We start from the raw sequence: 11,908 nt of genomic DNA on the forward strand, positions 1-11,908 counted from the left end.
TCTCTTCTTGGTCTCTTCTTGTCATACTACGAATCTCTTCACTGGAAATGTCAATTCTTATTCTTCTGCAAAATCGTCGTGTCTTTGCTGCAAATGATGTCATCTTGCTTCATTCTCTTGGCTGAGTCTTCATCTTCAATTCTTCAGGTTATTAGTTCTTCTCATTATGATCTTTCTCCTTTAGGACGAGTTCTTCTCATTATGAACTCTTCTGGAAATGTAAATCCCTCAAGCGAGGCATCACCGATTCGAAATGTCGTAGAATCGAGTGATAGGTCGAACAAGCTCTTCTCCTTACGATCTGACAAAATTTGTTTCAAGGGAAACTGTCTCAAGAGAGAGAAAATTTGTTTCGAGGGAAATTATTTCAACCGAGACAAAATCTTTTGTTTCGAGGGAAACTTGTCTCAAGCGAGATAAAATCTTTTGTTTCGAGGGAAACTATCTCAAGCGAGACAAAATCTTCTTTTTCGAGGGAAACTATCTCAAGCGAGATAAAATCTTTTGTTTCGAGGGAAACTATCTCAAGCGGGAAAAAATCTTCTGTTTCAAGGAAAACTATCTCCAGAGAGACAAAATCTTCTGTTTCAAATAAAACTGTCTCAAGCGAGATAAAATCTTCTGTTTCAAGGGAAACTATCTCAAGCAAGACAAAATATTCTGTTTCAAGGGAAACTATCTCAAGCGAGACAAAATCTTCTGTTTCAAGGGAAACTATCTCAAGCGAGATAAAATCTTATGTTTCAAGGGAAACTATCTCAAGCGAGATAAAATATTCTGTTTCAAGGGAAACTATCTCAAGCGAGATAAAATCTTCTATTTCAAGTGAAACTATCTCAAGCGAGATAAAATCTTTTGTTTCAAGGAAAAACAATCTTGAGTGAAATAAATCTTCTTATTTCAAGTAAAAAATGTCTCAAGCGAGACAAATCTTGTTTCAACATTTAGTGAAATGAAATGTCTTGTTTTGAATAAAATCTGTTCCAAGAGAGACAAATCTTCTTTTAAGAAAAATAATCTTGAGTCAAATGAAATGTTATTCTTTCGAGTAAAAATCGTCTCAAGCGAGACAAATCTTGTTTTAAGGAAAACAATCTCCAGAGAGATAAATCCTCCGTATTGAATGAGATTGTCTCAAGCGAGACAAAATTTGTCTACAAATGTTGAAGCTGAAGGTGATTGCTCCCTTTTGCTAAGGATGTCTTGTTGTCTTTTACTCTCATTTTTTCCTGAAAGATCTGTAAAATGTAGCTAAATGCAACTATCATGAATGAATGTTTGATGCAAATTCATGTAGGTGTAATGCATGTTTTCTTGATTAATAGCAGTGAAAAGGTGCTCAAGAAATCTTGGTTCTCTTCTTGATCTGTTCGTCTTCATTCTTCTCTCACACCAAGGTGTACCATCGCATTTCTTTGTAAACATCTACTTTCTTGGCTCCTTAACATTCAAATTCTTTGCTCCAATTTCTAATTCTGAGCTTCTAGGTCTGAGGGACCTCTGTCAATTTCCAGGCTAAACTCTCCAGAGAGATTGTCCTGTTTGAAAATCTTTTCTTTTTTTTATTTTAAAAATATGAAAAGTTAGTTTAAGAAAAACGTCATTCTTTTAGGCTCACAATTGAAGCAAATCATAGAACAGGAGTTTAGTAAATATCAAGAGAATCAACAACTCTTTTAATATTTCAAAGTTATACCTCTTTGACAAGTGTCAAAATTGATGGGTTGGTTTCAGGTTAGCTCTTTAAAGTTTCTAAGGTTTCAATGATCGAAATTTTTTTTTTGGTCTCTGTGAACCTTACGACATGTCCATCTTCTTTGGCTTGGCATTTTAATTGGATGTATACAAAATGATGCAACTAGTATAATCAATCACTAGACTTTCTAGAACACTTCTGTGTCGGTTCTCTGAAATCTTTCATTTGTTCAAGCTTCATAGAATTCTTTTAACAAAGGTAGCGCAGAAATATCGATCTAAAAATGAAATTTCTGAGTGCTCATGTGAAATTGACTATAACAGGTGTTCCTTAACTCCCTTAGTCCATCTTTACCGAAACTCCTTATTTATAAAATTTGCCATGGTTTGGCTAGCTAAAATTAGCTTTATTGTAATTTGCCTTTATCAGGCTACCTGAAGGGTTCATCTCATCACAAAGTCTTTGACTTGACAATCACAGTGGAGCATACACTGAATTGCCAAGTACCCGATCAAGGTCATGGTTTGAATATAATCTATTCATAAAGCCAGGGCTATCGAGTTTCCTCTATAACCAATTGCCTTAGCGGAATAGCTCAGCTTTATTGTATACATATAATATAATCACCTTTATCAGGCTAGTTGAATTCTATCCATAAAGCCGGGGCTATTAACCAATTGCTTTAGAGAGCCTTTTTATTTAACTTCATGATCTCAGTCATGATCCTAATAACTTTCTCCTCTTTCCAGAAATGATTCTGATTCCAGACAGTGAGTATTTGAGTGCAACATCTAAATTGTCTTCCCTCTAATCTATGGCAATCATTTAGGGATCAAAAGGTCTCTGCCACAATCTACAACAGTAGTCTCAACATGGAACAAAGTCTTTGGAAATATCACTAGACCATACATGGCAAGAGTAAATGTGTCCAATCTCTTATCTTCATATATATGCTCGAGTATCACCTTCTTGAGACAATTCCAAGGAAAACATTATCTTTATCCCTTTTGTTGAATGTACTCTACTATCTCATTTTCACCTGTACCAATAATCTTCACCAGTTTACTCTTAAAGAATTGGATTTTTGGAGGTTTCGAATAAATTCTATCCACCTGGAGGTTTTCGAAATAGAGTTGTATACTCCTCGATTGTTGGTGTCAAATCTTGTCTGTTGAAAGTGAAACAGCTGTATGCAGGGGGTCCAAAATCGGACCAAATCCTTGATCAACAATTCATCTATCTTTACATAAAGGAGCTGAGCTATGTCACCATATTTCTTGTAGAATTTCTCCTTGGTTACTACTCTCTAAATCTCTCAGATCTCTATCAACTCTTATATATCATTCCTCTTGAGATTGATATATGTGGACATTTGTGATACTTAATCTCTAGGTAAATTTTCTCCTTTCGCCCTTTGTGTTTCTTCAGACTAAGCTTGAACCTCCGGATTGAGTTCTTTCTTTTTATGAAAACTCTTTTCCATTTCAATGATCACTCTTCTAATATGATGATTATTTGGTTTAATCAACACCTTTCTTTTATTCATGATGATTATGCAAATTCGAAGATGCAAATACAAATGCAAAAGTGATGATACTTGAAATGCAATGCAACAAAGATAAAAAGAATGACACAAACAAAAGAAACAAAAAAAGAGAGTCAAAAACAAAAAATAAAAATAAATTAGTACCGAAAATATAATCAATAGAGTTAAAATATGCTATCTATAGATAAATATAACACCTACCCAATCATGATATCTACCTGAGCATGCTTTTAAATAGATAACAATCCTACCCGAACATGCTTTCTACCCAAAAATGATTAATTTCAATGAAATGATCATAACCGCATGGTATCTAGTTCGCATGCTTTTATTCGAAAAGAAAATTTAAAGCAAAAAATTAAAGGTTCAGAAAAGCTTCTTCTTTGTGTACACTTAATTTGGGTACCTACTGACGGACAGAGGTTCGATATGAATTTCATTGGGGTGGATTACTAAAGTTCATTATATGTATGGTTTTGGCTCTAACGAGAGAGAAAAAAGTACTCGAATTGTCCTTAATGTCGGTGCCCCCTTGGGCTACCAAACCCTCAATCCTGGCCCATTACAGGCTCGTGCGGATTGAGTTCAATTCGAGAGGATACATTCCCTTATGTCTATGCGGAGAAACAATTTATCTCACATAGATATAAGATATATGAACCCTAAAGATTACTTACTAAAACCCATACGGAGAAACAAATTATCTCACATAGGTTAAACTTTAATCTCAACTTAAAAGAGACAAAGCTCGTAAGTGAGCTTATGGTATGCAAATGCCCGTGATGTGTGTGAGGAGGAACATTCAACCCTTTGACTCAAAAGGAATACGACACCACTCGATAAAAACTTGGACAGTTCTGAAAGCAAAAATTCAAATGTTAGTATGACAAAATGAAGCAATTAAAAACTTCAATAAATGAATCATAAGTTAACTAAAGATTCGAACTCATAATTTCTACCACACAACAATGTGTAAACCCCTTATAGCCTAACTCTCTAAAACGTTCCCCAACGGAGTCGTCAAGCTATCGTAAGCATTTTTCGGCTGGAATAATCGTTTAATTGTTTTAAAAACAGTTACGACTTTTAATTTTGAAAATGGGTGATTTTGGATTAAATTGAAAAGAGTCACCATCGACCTTTAAGTTAGGTAGGTCGAATACCAAAAAACATCTTTTTTAAAAACAAATTTAAGAAAAATCAATTTTTTAAGACAAAAGCTGATATACGTTTACCAAAGATTCGAATAAAATGGGTTTGGAAGTCAGTTACGTGTGAGGAAAGATTAGCACCCCACAACGCCCAAAATTGGTACTATGTCGTTTATATATTGTCGTAATAGTGGAAATCCTGACTCAAATATCAAATTAAATTATGATATATTTATTAAATATTGATTAATTTACTTCAAATTAATTATTTACAGAAAATCCTTTTACACAAATTAATAAAACAAACTCGATTTATTTCAAGTTCACGTTAGTTCGAATGTCGTATTGAATCATATTACTTCGATCAAGCAATACTCTTCACGTCCATTATATAAATGTGTTTTTTGAAAATATTCGAATAACAAAAAAAATATTCTAAATACTAACATACAAAATTATTTTCAAACAAAGCATGATATGTACACGAATTCGTAAATATCAAATATATATCATAAATGAAAATATATATATATATACTAAGTACAAAAAATATCAAATTAACAGCAATACACGTGCATATAGTACATAAAATGTCTTTATATGAAACCACTAATATATAAAGCAGACTAATCTATATAGATACATCATACATTGGATATAAAAAATGAAAAGCAAATCACGGTATACTGAGTTCAAAATTAAAATCTAAGATCAACAATTATTTTACAACACAATACTTAAGAACTAAAATAGGAGATAAGAAAGCCTAAAAAAATAAGTGATAAATATAGATAGATTCATGAATGCATAGACTAGTATCAAAATATACTAAAACATAAACATATAGCCCCACAAAAACATTAACCAAAATATACATACAACAAATTATATAGTGATTAAAATGCAAATACAAAGAAATTTGAGGATCGAATCAAGAGGAAATAATTTCATTCAATGACTTAAAGGATAACATTACAAAAAATGAAGGGACTTAAACTGTGATTTTACCTTGAAGAAATGAAAAGCATGGTGATTTATAGGGCATGGATCAAACCGTGATTTACCCTAAACATTGAAGAACAAAGCTGCTATAAACCCAATGCTCGGTCCCCCTTTTGTTTTTCCCCCCTCACGAATATCTCTCCCCTGTTGGTGATTTTCTGCTTGCCCCCCTTTTTACAAGGATTGATTGGGGTTTTTATAGCCCTAATTCTCACATGCTTTTACATAAAATAGTACAATTTGTTGGGTGTTTGATGCATCAGACATGCATTTATCAATTTAGTGCCAGGAAACAAAGGATAGTGGTAATTTAGGTATGGTGGCATAAGATATAATGAAAATGGTGCTTGGTGGAGTCATGAAACACGTGAATGGTGGAGCGGGTAGAGTATGGGTAGTGAAGCATAGTAAAAAAATGATGCTGACAAGTGTCCCTCTTTGCTTATTGTTATGAAACGGGAATGAATCAAAGATAATAAAGAATCATTTTTATCTTGGTCTCTTCTTGTCACACTACGAATCTCTTCACTAGGAATGTCAATTCTTCTTCTTCTGCAAAATCGTCGAGTCTTTGCTGCAAATGATGTCATCTTACTTCATTCTCTTGGCTGAGTCTTCATCTTTAATTCTTTAGGTTATGGGTTCTTCTCATTATGATCTTTCTCCTTTAGGACGAGTTCTTCTCATTATGAACTTTTCTGGAAATGTAAATCCCTCAAGCGAGGCGTCACTGATTCGAAATGTCGTGAATCGAGTGATAGGTCGAACAAGCTCTTCTCATTACGATATGAAAAAATTTGTTTCAAGGGAAACTGTCTCAAGAGAGAGAAAATTTGTTTCGAGGGAAACTTGTCTCAAGTGAGATAAAATCTTCTGTTTCGAGGGAAACATGTCTCAAGCGAGATAAAATCTTCAGTTTCGAGGGAAACATGTCTCAAGTGAGATAAAATCTTTTGTTTCGAGGGAAACTATCTCAAGCGAGACAAAATCTTCTGTTTCGAGGGAAACTATCTCAAGCGAGAAAAAATCTTTTGTTTCGAGGGAAACTATCTCAAGAGAGAAAATATCTTCTGTTTCAAGGAAAACTATCTCAAGAGAGACAAAATATTCTTTTTCAAGGGAAACTATCTCAAGCGAGACAAAATCTTCTGTTTCAAGGGAAACTATCTCAAGCAAGACAAAATCTTCTGTTTCAAGGGAAACTATCTCAAGCGAGATAAAATCTTCTGTTTCAAGGGAAACTATCTCAAGCGAGATAAAATATTCTGTTTCAAGGGAAACTATCTCAAGCGAGATAAAATCTTCTATTTCAAGTGAAACTATCTCAAGCGAGATAAAATCTTCTGTTTCAAGGAAAAACAATCTTGAGTGAAATAAATCTTCTTATTTCGAGTAAAAAATGTCTCAAGCGAGACAAATCTTGTTTCAACATGTAGTGAAATAAAATGTCTTGTTTTGAATAAAATCCGTTTCAAGCGAGACAAATCTTGTTTTAAGAAAAATAATCTTGAGTCAAATGAAATGTTCTTCTTTCGAGTAAAAATCGTCTCAAGCGAGACAAATCTTGTTTTAAGAAAAACAATCTCCAGTGAGATAAATCCTCTGTATTGAATGAGATTGTCTCAAGCGAGACAAAAATTTGTCTAGAAATGTTGAAGCTGAAGATGATTGCTTCCTTTTGCTAAGGATGTCTTGTTGTCTTTTACTCTCATTTTTTCTTGGAAGATCTGTAAAATGTAGTTGAATGCAACTATCATGAATGAATGTTTGATGCAAATTCATGTAGGTGTAATGCATGTTTTCTTGATTAATAGCAGTGAAAAGGTGGTCAAGAAATCTTGGTTCTCTTATTGATCTGTTCGTCTTCATTCTTCTCTCACACCAAGGTGTACAATCGCATTTCTTTGTAAACATCTACTTTCCGGGCTCCTTAACATTCAAATTCTTTGCCCCAATTTCTGATTCTGAGCTTCTAGGTCTGAGGGACCTCTGTCAATTTCCAGACTAAACTCTCTAGAGAGATTATCCTGTTTGAAAATCTTTTCTTTCTTTTTATTTTAAAAATATGAAAAGTTCGTTTAAGAAAAACGTCATTCTTTTAGGCTCACAATTGAAGCAAATCATAGAACATGAGTTCAGTAAATATCAAGAGAATCAACAACTCTTTTAATCTTTCAAAGTTATACCTCTTTGACAAGTGTCAAAATTGATGGGTTGGTTTCAGGTTAGCTCTTTAAAGTTTCTAAGGTTTCAATCATCGAAATGTTATTTCTTGTTCGGTCCCTGTGAACCTTACGACATGTTCATCTTCTTTGGCTTGGCATTTTAATCGGATGTATACAAAATGATGCAACTAGTATAATCAATCACTAGACTTTCTAGAACACTTCTGTTTCGGTTCTCTGAAATCTTTCATTTGTTCAAGCTTCATAGAATTCCTTTAACAAAGGTAGCGCAGAAATATCGATCTAAAAATGAAATTTCTGAGTTCTCATGTGAAATTGACTATAACAGTTGTTCCTTAACTCCCTTAGTCCATCTTTACCAAAACTCCTTATTTATAAAATTTGCCATGGTTTGGCTAGCTGAAATTAGCTTTATTGTAATTTGCCTTTATTAGGCTAGCTGAAAGGTTCATCTCATCATAAAGTCTTTGACTTGACAATCATAGTGGAGCATACACTGAATTGCCAAGTACCCGATCAAGGTCATGGGTTGAATATAATCTATTCATAAAGTCAGGGCTTTCGAGTTTCCTCTATAACCAATTGCCTTAGCGGAATAGCTCAGCTTTATTGTATACATATAATATAATCACCTTTAACAGGCTAGTTGAATTCTATCCATAAAGCCGGGGCTATTAACCAATTGCTTTAGAGGGAAAACTCAAACTTTATTGTATATATAATAATATAAAATGGATATACGGATCAATTTCTTAAGCTTGTCAAGAAAAACCTGTTATAGTCTAGGTGTTATTGAAAGTCAGAAAATCTCATCGTTAGAGTTCAATTTCCAAGCAACTGACCCAAACCAGATTCACCTACTCGACTATTTCATCTGTAAAGATCATAATCATCATTGAACGTCTTCAACAGAAGTGTAGTCTAGGAAGTTTTTGCAATGTCATACATAAGAGATGCCCCATGTTGTCCGCTCCTATTCATACCTGAATGCCAAGCCTTTTGATCATTTCCTCATGAGAGGAGAAGGCTAAAGTGGTCCCTACAAGAGAATGATATGAGATTTTAGTGTATCATTTGTGGTAAGGTCAAGGGTCCTTGTTTTATCAGTTTTCAATCTTGTCATCTTGTCATTTTGTCAAAAATCTATAATTCTGATTCTTAAAAGATCTTTTAATCAAAATGATATTCAACGAATTTTGAGTCTGAAAATTACTCATTGCTCATAACCTCAGAAGGTAACATTTAAAATGTTTGATTGTCAAGTGACTTACAAACTTTTTAACGAAAAGAGAAAGAAAAGAAATTCAAACAAGATAATATGTGAGTGCATCAAAAGTTCGTAGTGGTTGCAATGATTTTTCTCAATTTGCATCAGAATGCCCTATCATCTTTTGAATGTCCATGCCCCTGAATCAATTAAATGTTGAAACTTGCGCTTCAATGCCCCATAATTCTCAGTATTATGCCATGAGATTCCCATGTGGTAACTACATATTGCATTAGCATCATGCCCCTCAGGAAATGGAGGTTCTTTCGGTTTAGACCTAACTAACTGGAGTCATAAGACTCTTTTCAACTAGTACTGGGAGAAACTCTTCATATGTCACCGGAATTTTACTAATAGGGGTCTTTTCTCGGGTCATTTTATAAGGTTTAGCCCAATGATTAGTTGAATAAGAACTCACTGTATTGGCATCGACTCCTTTCTTAATGTCGGTACTTTCAGAGTCTCTTATCTTGCCATTTCTAATGGCGTTCTCGATTAATTCCCCAGAAATGACCATGTCTGCAAAGTTCTTGGTAGTATTTCCTACTAGATGCCCCAAATATGGAGCCTTCAAGGCATTCACAAAGATAATCGTGGCTTCCTTCTCCAGCAATAGTGGTTGTACTTGTGATGCCACATCGCGCCATCTTTGGGCGTACTGCCTAAAGGTTTCGCTGTGTCGCTTTTCCATGTTTTGCAATGTCCACCTATCAGGTACTATGTCAGTGACGTGACGTTACTGCTCCAAAAATGCTCGTGCCAAATCTCTCCATGATTTGATCTGAAATCTGGTCAACTAATTGTACCATTTGATCGCCGTTCCAGTCAGACTATCGTGGAAGAAATGTATCAGAAGCTTTTCGTTTTCAGTGTAACCTGTCATTCTCCTGCATAACATGATGAGGTGGGCCGATGGGCAAGTTCTTCTGTTGTATTTTTTGAAGTCTGGTGCTTTGAACTTCGGGGATAATATGAGGTCAGGAACCAAGCATAGATCCCTTACGTCTCTCCCATAGAATGCATTGACCATCTCCTTGGATTTTACCATCTCTTCTATATCTTTCATTCTTTGGATAATCTCTTTATTTTCAGCTAATTCATTTTGGTCAGGGACCTCAATATTAACACAATGTTCACCTGGCTTCAGCCCAGAAGTAGCAGGACAGTCAGTGGTGAATGAAGCTCCAGCATTATATTGTGGGTTCTGGATAGTGAAGCAGACTGGTGATCGGATTCCTTGATGAGCTGAGATGTGCTCAGGAATGTGAACAGGTGTGAAACCCGGAGGATTTATGGGGTCTTCCACAGTGGTCTTTCCACCTGTAGCATGTTTCTTAAACATCTCTTCGATCCTTTGTAATAAACCACCTTGCGAGTTTGTTATCTCTGCTTCCATCTTATTTAACCTCTCTCTTATTTCTTCTTGAGCTTGTTTTTGTTCTTGTTCAAGTTGGGTCATTCTTGCCTCCATTTTGTGAGGTAAATTCCAGAATAACTACAATGATTGGAAATTATATTATATATTATTTTCGGTGTTTTAATGAATGAGTGCAAGTAAAATGCAAATGCATGATGTAAAATTGAAATTATAAATATAATTATGCAAAGATGCAAATACAAATGCAAATGCAAAAAAATGACAATGTAAATACAAATGTAAAAATGCAAAGATGCAAATGCAAATGTAAATACAAAAGGTATCGATTTCCAAAAGTAATCATTCTTAGAAAGAGATTCATTATTCTAAAAGAACTTTCATCTTTACAAGAAAGATCAATTCTACAAATACGGTTTAGCCTTTTTATTTAACTTCATGGTCTCAGTCATGATCCCAATAACTTTCTCCTCTTTCCAGAAATGATTCTGAATCCAGACAGTGAGTATTTGAGTGCAACATCTAAATCGTCTTCCCTCCAATCTATGGTAATCATTTAAGGATCAAAAAGTCTCTGCCAAAATCTACAACAGTAGCCTCAACATGGAACAAAGTCTTTGGAAATATCACTAGACCATACATGGCAAGAGTAAATGTGTCCAATCTCTTATCTTCATATATATGCTCGAGTATCACCTTCTTGAGACAATTCCAAGGAAAACATTCACTTTATCCTTTTTGTTGAATGTACTCTACTATCTCATTTTCACCTGTACCAATAATTTTCACCAGTTTACTCTGAAAGGATTTGATTTTTGGAGGTTTGGAATAAATTCTATCCACCTGGAGGTTTTCGAAATAGAGTTGTATACTCCTCGATTGTTGGTGTCAAATCTTGTCTGTTGAAAGTGAAACAGTTGTATGCAGGGGGACCAGAATCGGACCAAAGCCTTGAGCAACGATTTATCTATCTTTACATAAAGGAGCTGAGCTATGTCAACATATTTATTGTAGAACTTATCCTTGGTTACTACTCTCTAAATCTCTCAGATCTCTATCAACTCTTGTATATCATTCCTCTTGAGATTGACATCTGTAGACATTTGTGATACTTAATCTCCAGGTAAATTGTCTCCTTTCGCCCTTTGTGTTTCTTAAAACTAAGCTTGAACCTCCAGATTGAGTTCTTCCTTGTTATGAAAACTCTTTTCCATTTCAATGATCACTCTTCTAATATGATGATTACTTGGTTTAATCAACACCTTTCTTTTATTCATAATGATTATGCAAATGCGAAGATGCAAATACAAATGCAAAAGTGATGATACTTGAAATGCAATGCAACAAAGATAAAAAGAATGACACAAACAAAAGAAACAAAATAAGTTAGTGTCAAAAACAAAAAAGAAAAATAAATTAGTACCAGTAATATAATCAATATAGTTAAAAGATGCTATCTATAGATAAATATAACACCTACCCAATCATGATATCTACCCGAGCATGCTTTTAAATAGATAACAATCCTACCCGAACATGTTTTCTACCCAAAAATGATTAATTTCAATGAAATGATCACAACATCATGGTATCTAGTTCGTATGCTTTTATTCGAAAAGAAAGTTTAAAGTAAAAAAATTAAAGGTTCAGAAAAGCTTCTTCTTTGTGTACACTTAATTTGGGTA

This window comes from Hibiscus syriacus, unplaced genomic scaffold (assembly GCF_006381635.1).
Source record: "Hibiscus syriacus cultivar Baekdansim isolate YM2019G1 unplaced genomic scaffold, ASM638163v2 tig00111427_pilon, whole genome shotgun sequence".
Taxonomy (NCBI): Eukaryota; Viridiplantae; Streptophyta; class Magnoliopsida; order Malvales; family Malvaceae; genus Hibiscus; species Hibiscus syriacus.